Genomic DNA, 10,356 nt, shown 5'->3' with positions numbered 1-10,356 from the left:
TTGCATCACATGGAACAACCTTGTCCACATCAACTCATGGCAAAACATCGGCAAATCAAAACTCGTTACTAACAGGGACCATGATTTTAGTACTGTTCTACTTGTGTACTGGGAATTCAATACAAAAACAGAAAGACGTAAATAACTAAAAACATTCCTTACCCCAGGACACTTCAACCGATGACTACCCCGGAAATAAATTAGCACTCTTATGCATAAATCTGAATGATTTATTAACGGGAAATACAAACAGGCTTACGTTTCGGCATTAACACCTTCATCCGAGCCTTGTGTAGGAATAGGTAAGAGGCACCATAACCTCCACGCGCCATGTCAATCAAACATGTCAAAATGATAGCAACTAGACATGGGCTATTAAAAACAAGTGTGAGTAAATTGAGTATAATATTTTGGGGATTTAAGTCCCTCAGTCAGTCAAGCACCTGATTCTTTTTTTGTTATAGCTGGGCTGAAGCACGTTTACACTTGTTTTTTTACGTTGAAAGATAGAATTCCCCATAAACACACTGGACAACAGAATTAGCACAAAAGTGTTACGTTTATTATGGAATATGACACTAAGATCATATTTTCAGGGGGTCAGGATTCTTCTCCGGTGCTGGCTGGCTATGCCTACAGCAGGTCCTCCCAGGGGATTGGTTGCACGCCGTTTTCATCAGGTCTGTCCTACCAGCCAGGCTGGTTTGCGGACAGACTGTCACTGGTCTGGAGAATGGACCCACTCCCAGGCATTGGCTCACCGGAGAGGGAGGTATAGATGCAGTATCAGTGCATTAGACAGACAGTGATGGAAGAATTACAGGTACGTGGGAAGATCCTTCTCCACCGCCTGAAATGGAGAATAAATAGTTGTGATGAATTGCATCCATGCCTTTTAGTTTCTCTCCTTATATGGATTTAATATAATTCCATTTCATTTGTTAGGTAAGAGCTGAACCAGTAGGCCTATCTGTGCATTAGACATCTCTAACACAAAGAAAGCTCAGATTCAAATTCCTATTCAAATGAAATTGTATTTGTCACATGCGCCAAATACAACAGGTGTTGGTAGACCTTACCATGAAAAGCTTACTTACAAGCCCTTAACCAACAATGCAATTAAGAAAATAGAGTTAAGAAAATATTTACTAAATAAACAATGAAAAAATGTAAAATAGTTTAAAAAAGCAACAAAATAAAATAACAATAATGAGGCTATATTCAGGGGGTACCGGTACCAAGTCAATGTGTGGAAGTACAGGTTAGTTGAGGTAATTTGTACATGTAGGTTGGCGTAAAGTGACTATGGATAGATAATAAACAGCGAGTAGCAGCAGTGTAAAAACAAAGGGGTGTCAATGCAAATAGTCCAGGTGGCCATTTGATTAATTGCTCAGCAGTCTTATGTTTTGGGGATAGAAGCTATTAAGGAGGCTGCAAATGAGGGTTAGGAAGGAACAGACAGAGTATTCCGTCTACCACACAACGACGTTGCTACAACGTATCCAATTTACCAGCAGAGACATTCTTCAAAAGACTCGGTTGGGAAACACGGCCTTCCATCTACCACCAACCTACCGAAGCCCAGTTCAGAGTAAATATTTATTGCATTTTCTTTTTCCAAATGGGCTGTAATTTAGAATGCATAAGATACTGTATTTACAATAGCACAACTTCGCCCTTTGTTCCTCAGTCTTCCCACTCTTTCACTCAAACCCAGACCCTTTTCTTTTGTGTAAGCAGCTGTCATATCTGTTCCGAACGATTGGGACGTTTTCCTTTATGACGTAATTTGTAATCAAGTTATGATTTAATTCTGTGTATGTGTAATTCTGTGTGATTAGTTAGGTATATAGTAAATACATAATTAAACCCAATTTTGTATTGTTGATTCAACTTGTGTGCCAGGGTTCGTGCAGATAACCAAGAATTTACAACTTTCAGATGAGACTGAATTAAGATGATGATTAATATTACCTGCTATTGATGTAAAATATTACTAGGTAATTAAAACATGTTAAGGAAGCTGTGAATTTTCGCAGCTTTTTGTTAAAAATCGCGCAACATTTCAGCACGTTGCTACTCATGCCAGGAATATAGTATATGCATATAATTAGTATGTGTGGATAGAAAACACTCAGACGTTTCTAAAACTGGTTAAATCACGGCTGTGACTATAACAGAACGTGTGTTTCATCGAAAAGTGCAGGAAAATCTGATCACTGAAAATGGAAAAAAATATCCATGCGCCTCTTCAACCAATTGTTAAAGATGACCCAGATTAAATGAGGTCGAGGTTGCAATACCTACAGCTTCCACACGATGTCAACAGTCTTGTCATTTGCCTACGATTTGTTTCTTGGTCTAACGAAGAAGAGACAGCCCTTTTCTTCAGGTATCCGACCGGATATTTTGGTTGAGATTTACCCGGACATTATTTCCAGACGGACACCAATAGAATATACATCGCCTCGTGATCAATTTTATCGCTTATTAACGTGTACTAATACCTAAAGTTGCATTACAAAAGTATTTCGAAGTGTTTTGTGAAAGTTTATCGTCAACTTTTTTTATTTAAAAAAATAACGTTACGTTAGAAAACGCTATTTTTTACGTTGTTCACACAGTCATCATAGATCGATATCTAGGCTATATATGGACCGATTTAATCGAAATAAGACCCAAAATGATGTTTATGGGAAATTTAGGAGTGCCAAGAAAGAAGCTCGTCAAAGGTAATGAATGTTTTATATTTTATTTCTGCGTTTTGGTTAGGACCGGCTATCGCAAAATCTGTCGTTAGGTGACGTTGCAGTATTTTGGGGGATACATGCTATCAGATAATAGCTTCTCATGCTTTCGCATTTTACAAATCTGACTTGGTGGATTGTTTCACAACGAGTGTAGCTTTAATTCAGTACATTGTATGTGCATTTTAATGAAAGTTTGAGTTTTATCAAAAACTATACGTGACGCACTTGAAATTTCCGCTGATTGATGTTCCCACAGCGGGAGCACTTCTCTAACAAGTTTAGTCACAAGAGTTTATTCAGAAGATAACAGCTCTATAAAAATTATTTTGTGGTGCCCAACTCTAGTTAATTACATTTACATTATTAGCTCAATCAGGTAATATTAATTACGGATAAATTATTTTATAGAATAGCATGTCATATCACTTAATCCGGCATAGCCAAAGACATGATTAGTGATGAGCTTTGGGGGTACAATGGTGTTGAACGCTGAGCTGTAGTCAATGAACAGAATTCTCACATAGGTGTTCCTTTTGTCCAGGTGGAAAAGGGCAGTGTGGAGTGCGATTGAGATTGCATCATCTGTGGATCTGTTGAGGCGGTATGCGAATTGGAGTGGGTCTAGAATTTCCGGGATGATGGTGTTGATGTGAGCCATGACCAGCCTTTCAAAGCAGGTCATGGCTACCGACGTGAGTGCTACGGGGTGGTAGTCATTTAAGCAGGTTACCTTAGTGTTCTTGGGCACAGGGACTATGGTGGTCTGCTTGAAACATGTAGGTATTACAGAATCGGTCAGGGAGAGGTTGAAAATGTCAGTGAAGACACTTGCCAGTTGGTCTGCTCATGCTCTGAATACATGTCCTGGCTCTCCGTCTGGCCCTGTGGCCTTGTGAATGTTAACCTGTTTCGAGGTCTACAGAGTGTATGATCACAGTCGTCCGTAACAGCTGGTGCTCTCATGCATGCTTCAGTGTTGCTTGCCTCAAAGCGAGCATAAAAGGCATTTAGCCCATCTGGTAGGCTCGCATCACTGGGCAGCTCGCGGCTGGGTTTCGCATTGTAGTCTGTAATAGTTTGCAGTGTCTGCAAGCGTCATGTCAAAATAGGTTCGTTGATCACCAAATATGGCGTTTCGCTGAACAACGATTTTCATTTACTCCCGTAACTGCTGGTATTTACTTCCAAAAAAAGTTATACAATTGTTTTTACAAGCAACTTAAAAAATGCCTCTTCGACACCTCCAATGTATCGAGCTGTTGTAGGCTAGACTTCCGACCTGTGAGTGGAAGTAATGAAAGATTGGAGGTGCCGAATAGGCACTTTTTCGGTTGCTTGTACATTTTTATTTACACCTTTTTTGGAAGTACATACGGGCTGTAACAGGGGATAGATGAAGATTTTTGCTCAGCGAAACTCCATAATTAGTGATCAACAAACGTATTTTCACATTATTACTTGCTGACCACACCGCCCGCGTTGCAAAATACTTTTATACATACAGTCGGGAAAAAAGTATTTAGTCAGCCACCAATTGTGCAAGTTCTCCCACTTAAAAATATGAGAGGCCTGTAATTTTCATCATAGGTACACTTCAACTATGACAGACAAAATGAGGGGGAAAAATCCAGAAAATCACATTGTAGGATTTTTTATGAATTTATTTGCAAATTATGGTGGAAAATAAGTATTGGGAGAATGGGAGTTTTAATCGCAGCTTCCTAGGTGTTAGAGAGGTCTCTAACGCACATATACTGGTTCAGGTAAGAGCCATGACAGTAGCAGCTTGCTGTAGGGACATTATGAGATACTATGTCTGCCCTATATTCACATTGTCTGCGTGCTTGATAGAGGATTGCTGCCTGATCCCGATGCCAACACCCCGCTCATCACCCTCACATGACCTTCCAACCCCCCCGCTACAGCAACACCCCACTCTGTTCAACTGAGAAAATTCATAACTAACAACAATTGTATGGTGTTGTGAGCACATGAAATGGTCAATAATGCATGCTTTTCAGAGGCAAAGAAACAAGGTATAATGTTAGGGAGGGTGATTCCAGGCCGGGCCTGAGTTTATGGTTGAGTACTGCTGTCTTACATGGATGTGTCAGTTAGTCCATCATAGGCCTATGCTGTAATTAGATTCAATGTGTGAGAGTAAAAGTCATTGACTTACGCTGGGATCACCCATCGGTCCGTATCTCTTCATAACCTGGCCCTCTCTGTTGATTAGGAACTATAAAGCCAGAGAAAAGGAACTGAGGGTTGGACATTTAAACTAATTCTGCATTTAACATCCCGTTTCTAGCTGCAAAAACTGGTAATAATCAAAATGTCTTGTTTTCGATTTCTTAACCCAACAATTCATGAATCTTAAAATAAACCTATAACTAAAGCTAGAATCCTTCATTTAAACAATGACAAAGTGGGCACCCTGCCACTGGTTTGATTTAAAAGTAAGGGTATGTGCTATGGATGCAAAGATGGACCATCCATGACATCAACATGTATAGTTTTAATCATGTTTTGAGGCTATACAGTGTTTGTTTACATTTACATTGTTTACAAACAAGGCATACACAAACTTCTATTTTGGGGTTTGACAGTTGAACTATGCTAATGAGGCATTTATAAGTTATATTTTTCAAGAATCAATGGGTATATACAGTACCAGTTAAAAGTCTGGACTCACCTACTCATTCAAGGGTTTTTCTTTATTTTTAAAAACTATTTTCTACATTGTAGAATAATAGTGAAGACATCAAAACTATGAAATAACACATATGGAATCATGTAGTAACCAAGTGTTAAACAAATATTTTATATTTGAGATTCTTCAACCCTTTGCCTTGATGACAGCTTTGCACACTCTTGGCATTCTCTCAACCAGCTTTACCTGGAATGCTTTTCCAACAGTCTTGTGGGATATGAGCCCTTGTTGGCTGCTTTTCCGTCACTCTGCTGTCCAACTCATCCCACACCATCTCAATTGGGTTGAGGTTGGGTGATTGTAGCGGCCAGGTCATCTGATACAGTACCATCACGCTCCTTCTTGGTCAAATAGCCCTTACACAGTCTGGAGGTGTGTCATCTGTTCATCTACTCTGTGTCTCGCAGAGATACGGAGGTTAGAACCAAAAATCTCAAATTTGGACTCATCAGACAAAAGGACAGATTTCCACCGGTCTAATGTTCATTGCTAGTGTTTCTTTACCCAAGCAAGTTTCTTCTTATTGGTGTCATTTAGAAATGGTTTCTTTGCAGCAATTCGACCATGAAGGCCTGATTCACACAGTCTCCTCTGAACAGCTGATGTTGAGATGTGTCTGTTACTTGAATTATGTGAAGCATTTATTTGGGCTGCAATCTGAGGTGCAGTTAACTCTAATGAATTTATCCTCTGCAGCAGAGGTAACTCTGGGTCGTCCTTTCCTGTGGCGGTCCTCATGAGAGCCAGTTTCATTGTAGCGCTTGATGGTTTTTGCGACTGCACTTGAAGGAACTTGAAAAGTCCCAGGTAGACTGACCTTCAAATCTTAAAGTAATGATAGACTGTCGTGTCTCTTTGCTTATTTGAGCTGTTCTTGGTCTTTTACCAAATAGGGCTATCTTCTGTATACTAGCCCTACAGTACCTTGTCACAACACAATGCATTTGAGCCAATCAGCTAAGAATGAAAGAAATTCCACAAATTAACTTAACAAGGCACAGCAGTTAATTGAAATGCATTCCAGGTGACTACTTCATGAAGCTGGTTGAGAGAATTTTATTTTTATTCATCCTTTATTTAACTAGGTAAGTCAGTTAAGAACAAATTCTTATTTACAATGACGGCCTACCATAAGGCAAAAGGCCTCCTGGGGCTGGGATTAAAAATACCAAAAGGGGCTGAGATTAAAAATAATTAAAAATAAATATATCCACGACTGAGTCTTTGAATGAAAAGATTGAGATAAAACTGTCCAGTTTGAATGTTTGTTGCAGCTCGTTCCAGTCACTAGCTGCAGCGAAAAGAGGAGTGACCCAGGCATGTGTGTGCTTTGGGGGACCTTTAACAGAATGTGACTGGCAGAATGGGTGTTGTATGTGGAGAATGAGGGCTGCAGTAGATATCTCCGATAGGGGGGAGTGAGGCCTAAGAGGGTTTTAAAAATAAGCATCAACCAGTGGGTCTTGCGATGGGTATACAGAGATGACCAGTTTACAGAGGAGTATAGGGTCCAGTGATGTGTCCTATAAGGAGCATTGGTGGCAAATCTGATGGCCGAATGGTAAAGAACATCTAGCCGCTCGAGAGCACCCTTACCCGCCGATCTATAAATTATGTCTCCGTAATCTGGCATGGTTAGGATGGTCATCTGAATTAGGGTTAGTTTGGCAGCTTGGGTGAAATAGAAGCGATTACAATAGAGGAAACCAAGTCTAGATTTAACTTTAGCCTGCAGCTTTGATATGTGCTGAGATGTACTGACAGTGTACCGTCTAGCCGTACTCCCAAGCACTTGTGCGAGGTGACTACCTCAAGCTCTAAACCTTCAGAGGTAGTAATCACACCTGTGGGGAGTGGGGCATTATTCTTACCAAACCACATGACCTTTGTTTTGGAGGTGTTCAGAACAAGGTTAAGGGCAGAGAAAGTTTGTTGGACACTAAAAGTTTTTTTGTAGGGCATTTAACACAAAATCCGGGGAGGGGCCAGCTGAGTATAAGACTGTATCATCTGCATATAAATGGATGAGAGAGCTTCCTACTGCCTGAGCTATGTTGTTGATGTAAATTGAGAAGTGTGTGGGGCCTAGGATTGAGCCTTGGGGTACTCCCTTGGTGTGACAGGCAGTGGCTGAGACAGCAGATTTTTCTGACTTTATACACTGCACTCTTTGAGAGAGGTAGTTAGCAAACTAGGCCAAAGACCCCTCAGAGACACCAATACTCCTTAGGCGGCCCACAAGAATGGAATGGTCTACCGTATCAAAAGCTTTGGCCAAGTCAATAAAAATAGCAGCACAACATTGTTTGAGAATCAAGGGCAATGGTAACATCATTGAGGACCTTTAAGGTTGCAGTGACACATCCATAACCTGGGAGGAAACCAGATTAAATACCAGAGAGAATACTATATCCATCAAGAAAGCCAGTCAGTTAATTATTGACAAGTTTTTCCAACACTTTTGATAAACAGGGCAAAATAGAAATAGGCCTATAACAGTTAAGCTCAGCTTAATCTGTGTGTGCAAAACTCTCATCAAGACAAAGGGTGGCTACTTTGAAGAATCTCAAATATAAAATATATTTTGATTTGTTTGGTTACTACATGATTCCATATGTGTTATTTCATAGTTTTGATGTCTTGATGTTTTGATGTCTTTCATAGTTTTGATGCCTACACTATTATTATTATACAATTTAGAAAATTGTAAAAATAAAGAAAAACCCTTGATTGATTAGGTGTGTCCAAACATTTCACTGGTAGTGTACATATAAAAATCATGAGCTGGCGCACACCTAGAAAAATTATTTTGTGTGGAGGTGCTGACAACACTCCATATACAGTATAAACTCCCAGTCATTTATTGAATAAATCACCAACGTTTCGGCATCACTGTGCCTTCTTCAGGTGATGCCGAAACATTGCTGATTTAACCAATAAATTACTGTGAGTTTATATATGGAGTGTGTGACGCTCTTTAGTTTTACTGTACATATAGTGTTCATTTAAAGTACAAAATGGATGTAGCAATTAAGGATGTAGCAATCTAGCTTTAAGTTTGTATTTGTATTACTCTAGGCCCAGAAAGACCACGATAATACGACTACCTAATTAATTTATTTGTAAACAAAAATAGACATAGGGCAGGGGTATTCAATCAGGGATCCAAGGAGGTACAGTGGGGGGTCTGGAAAATGTGCTTTTTAAAATAAATGTTTTATGAATATCGCTATCAACAGAGAATAAACACATTTATTTACATACCTAGAGTAGAGAATATGATCATTTCTTTCCAATGATCAACTTTATTTCTTTACTCCTAATATTGAGCAAATTACTCCCACTGGAGTACCTGACATAGGCTTTGAAAAAGTCCCCGTGAATAGGCTGCTGGCTGCTGGTAAGCTTTCTTGACTTGGACATTCATTTTTGCCAACACATGGCTAACCTTTTTTCAACCAGTTAAACAGCTGCTCTTAGTGAAAATACAGTGCATTCAGAAAGTATTCAGACCCCTTCACTTTTTCCACATTTTGTTACATTACAGCCTTATTCTAAAATTGATCAAATTATTTTCCCCCTCAATCTACACACAATACCCCATAATGACAAAAGCTAAAACATGTTTGTGGAAATTTTTGCAATAAGGCTGTAAAGTACCAAAATGTGGAAAAACTGAAGGGGTCTGAATATTTTCCAGATTAACTGTATGTTTGGAGTTAGCCTATTAGCTAGAAAGGTATGTTAGAGTTTACACTTCCAATTATAATGTGGGGAGGTGAATATAATGAAAAACTATCTAACAAATCTATTCCGATTTTAAAATGTTGATTACTTTTCCTTGCCGTTATCATTCACTTGATGATAAGACATGCGAAAAAATGTGTGTTTTGTCAACGTATGATTCGTGTCCCTGGGTTTTCCTGGGAGGGGGTCCCTGGGCAAGAAAAGGAGGAAGAACCCTGACATAGGCAATAACGTTGAACTCGATGGGCATGGCACTGAGCAACCTTTTCTTTCACGAGGGATATAATCTTGGCACAAAACTCTGGGTTACTCCAACTCAGCTGTGTCAACTTGTTCTGCTGGGAATAGCCGATGACTAATAAGAGATACATATATACCTTAGTGAAATTCCACTTGATGCCACTGATGAGACAAAAAAACAAGATCATTAGATGAAGCAAACATTAACACAGTGACAATAACCAAACTCATACACGTTACATTAGAACATCTACTTATATACTGCATATAAGCCATTATGCTTATCTGAGCAATAGTAAGCAGTTGTAAAAAATTAGATATCATGTGTTTTAAGTCTTAACATATGGTCAAAAATAATCATATGTGATGAGTCTAACCACTCCATTAGTAACACGTCTCTTCAATACGTCTCCACTTACTTTCCCAGGAAGCTTCTCCCCTTGGGCTGCTCCTTCAGCCACTTCCACATGGGGTGGGCGTTGGGCCCGTTCACATTGATCTTACTGAACATTGGGAAATCAGCATTGTAGGACTTGACAAAATTCTTGATCTGAGATTCAGTGCCAGGTTCCTAAAATTAACACAAAATATAACATTGTAATAACATAATAATAATCATGTTGTAAAAATGCTTTAGGTGTAGACTTGAGACTTGAAATAAATAAAAATGAGATGTAGCTACCTGTCTCCCGAACTGGTTGGAGGGGAAGGCCAGGATGCGTAAACCTTTCTCAGCGTACTTCACGTGCATCTCCGCAAACTGAGAGTAGTTTACTGGGGTTTTACTTCATTTAGAGGCAACATTGACGATGATAACAACATCGCCCCTACACACACACACACACACACACATTAAAACACAGGAGATAACAGGTTCAGGGCTTTTGGAAGGGGTATGGAGAA

At 39.5% G+C, this 10,356-nt stretch overlaps 1 pseudogene; it reads right to left on the bottom strand.

The window, feature by feature from the left end:
• Positions 1 to 540: 540 nt before the first annotated feature.
• Positions 541 to 10,356, bottom strand: part of LOC123997647 — a 28,088-nt pseudogene continuing 18,272 nt past the window's right edge.

This window comes from Oncorhynchus gorbuscha, linkage group LG15 (genome assembly GCF_021184085.1).
Source record: "Oncorhynchus gorbuscha isolate QuinsamMale2020 ecotype Even-year linkage group LG15, OgorEven_v1.0, whole genome shotgun sequence".
In the NCBI taxonomy this organism is placed as follows: domain Eukaryota; kingdom Metazoa; phylum Chordata; class Actinopteri; order Salmoniformes; family Salmonidae; genus Oncorhynchus; species Oncorhynchus gorbuscha.
Note: the sequence above shows the minus strand (reverse complement) of the source record. Positions and strands in the feature narration are given on the sequence as shown.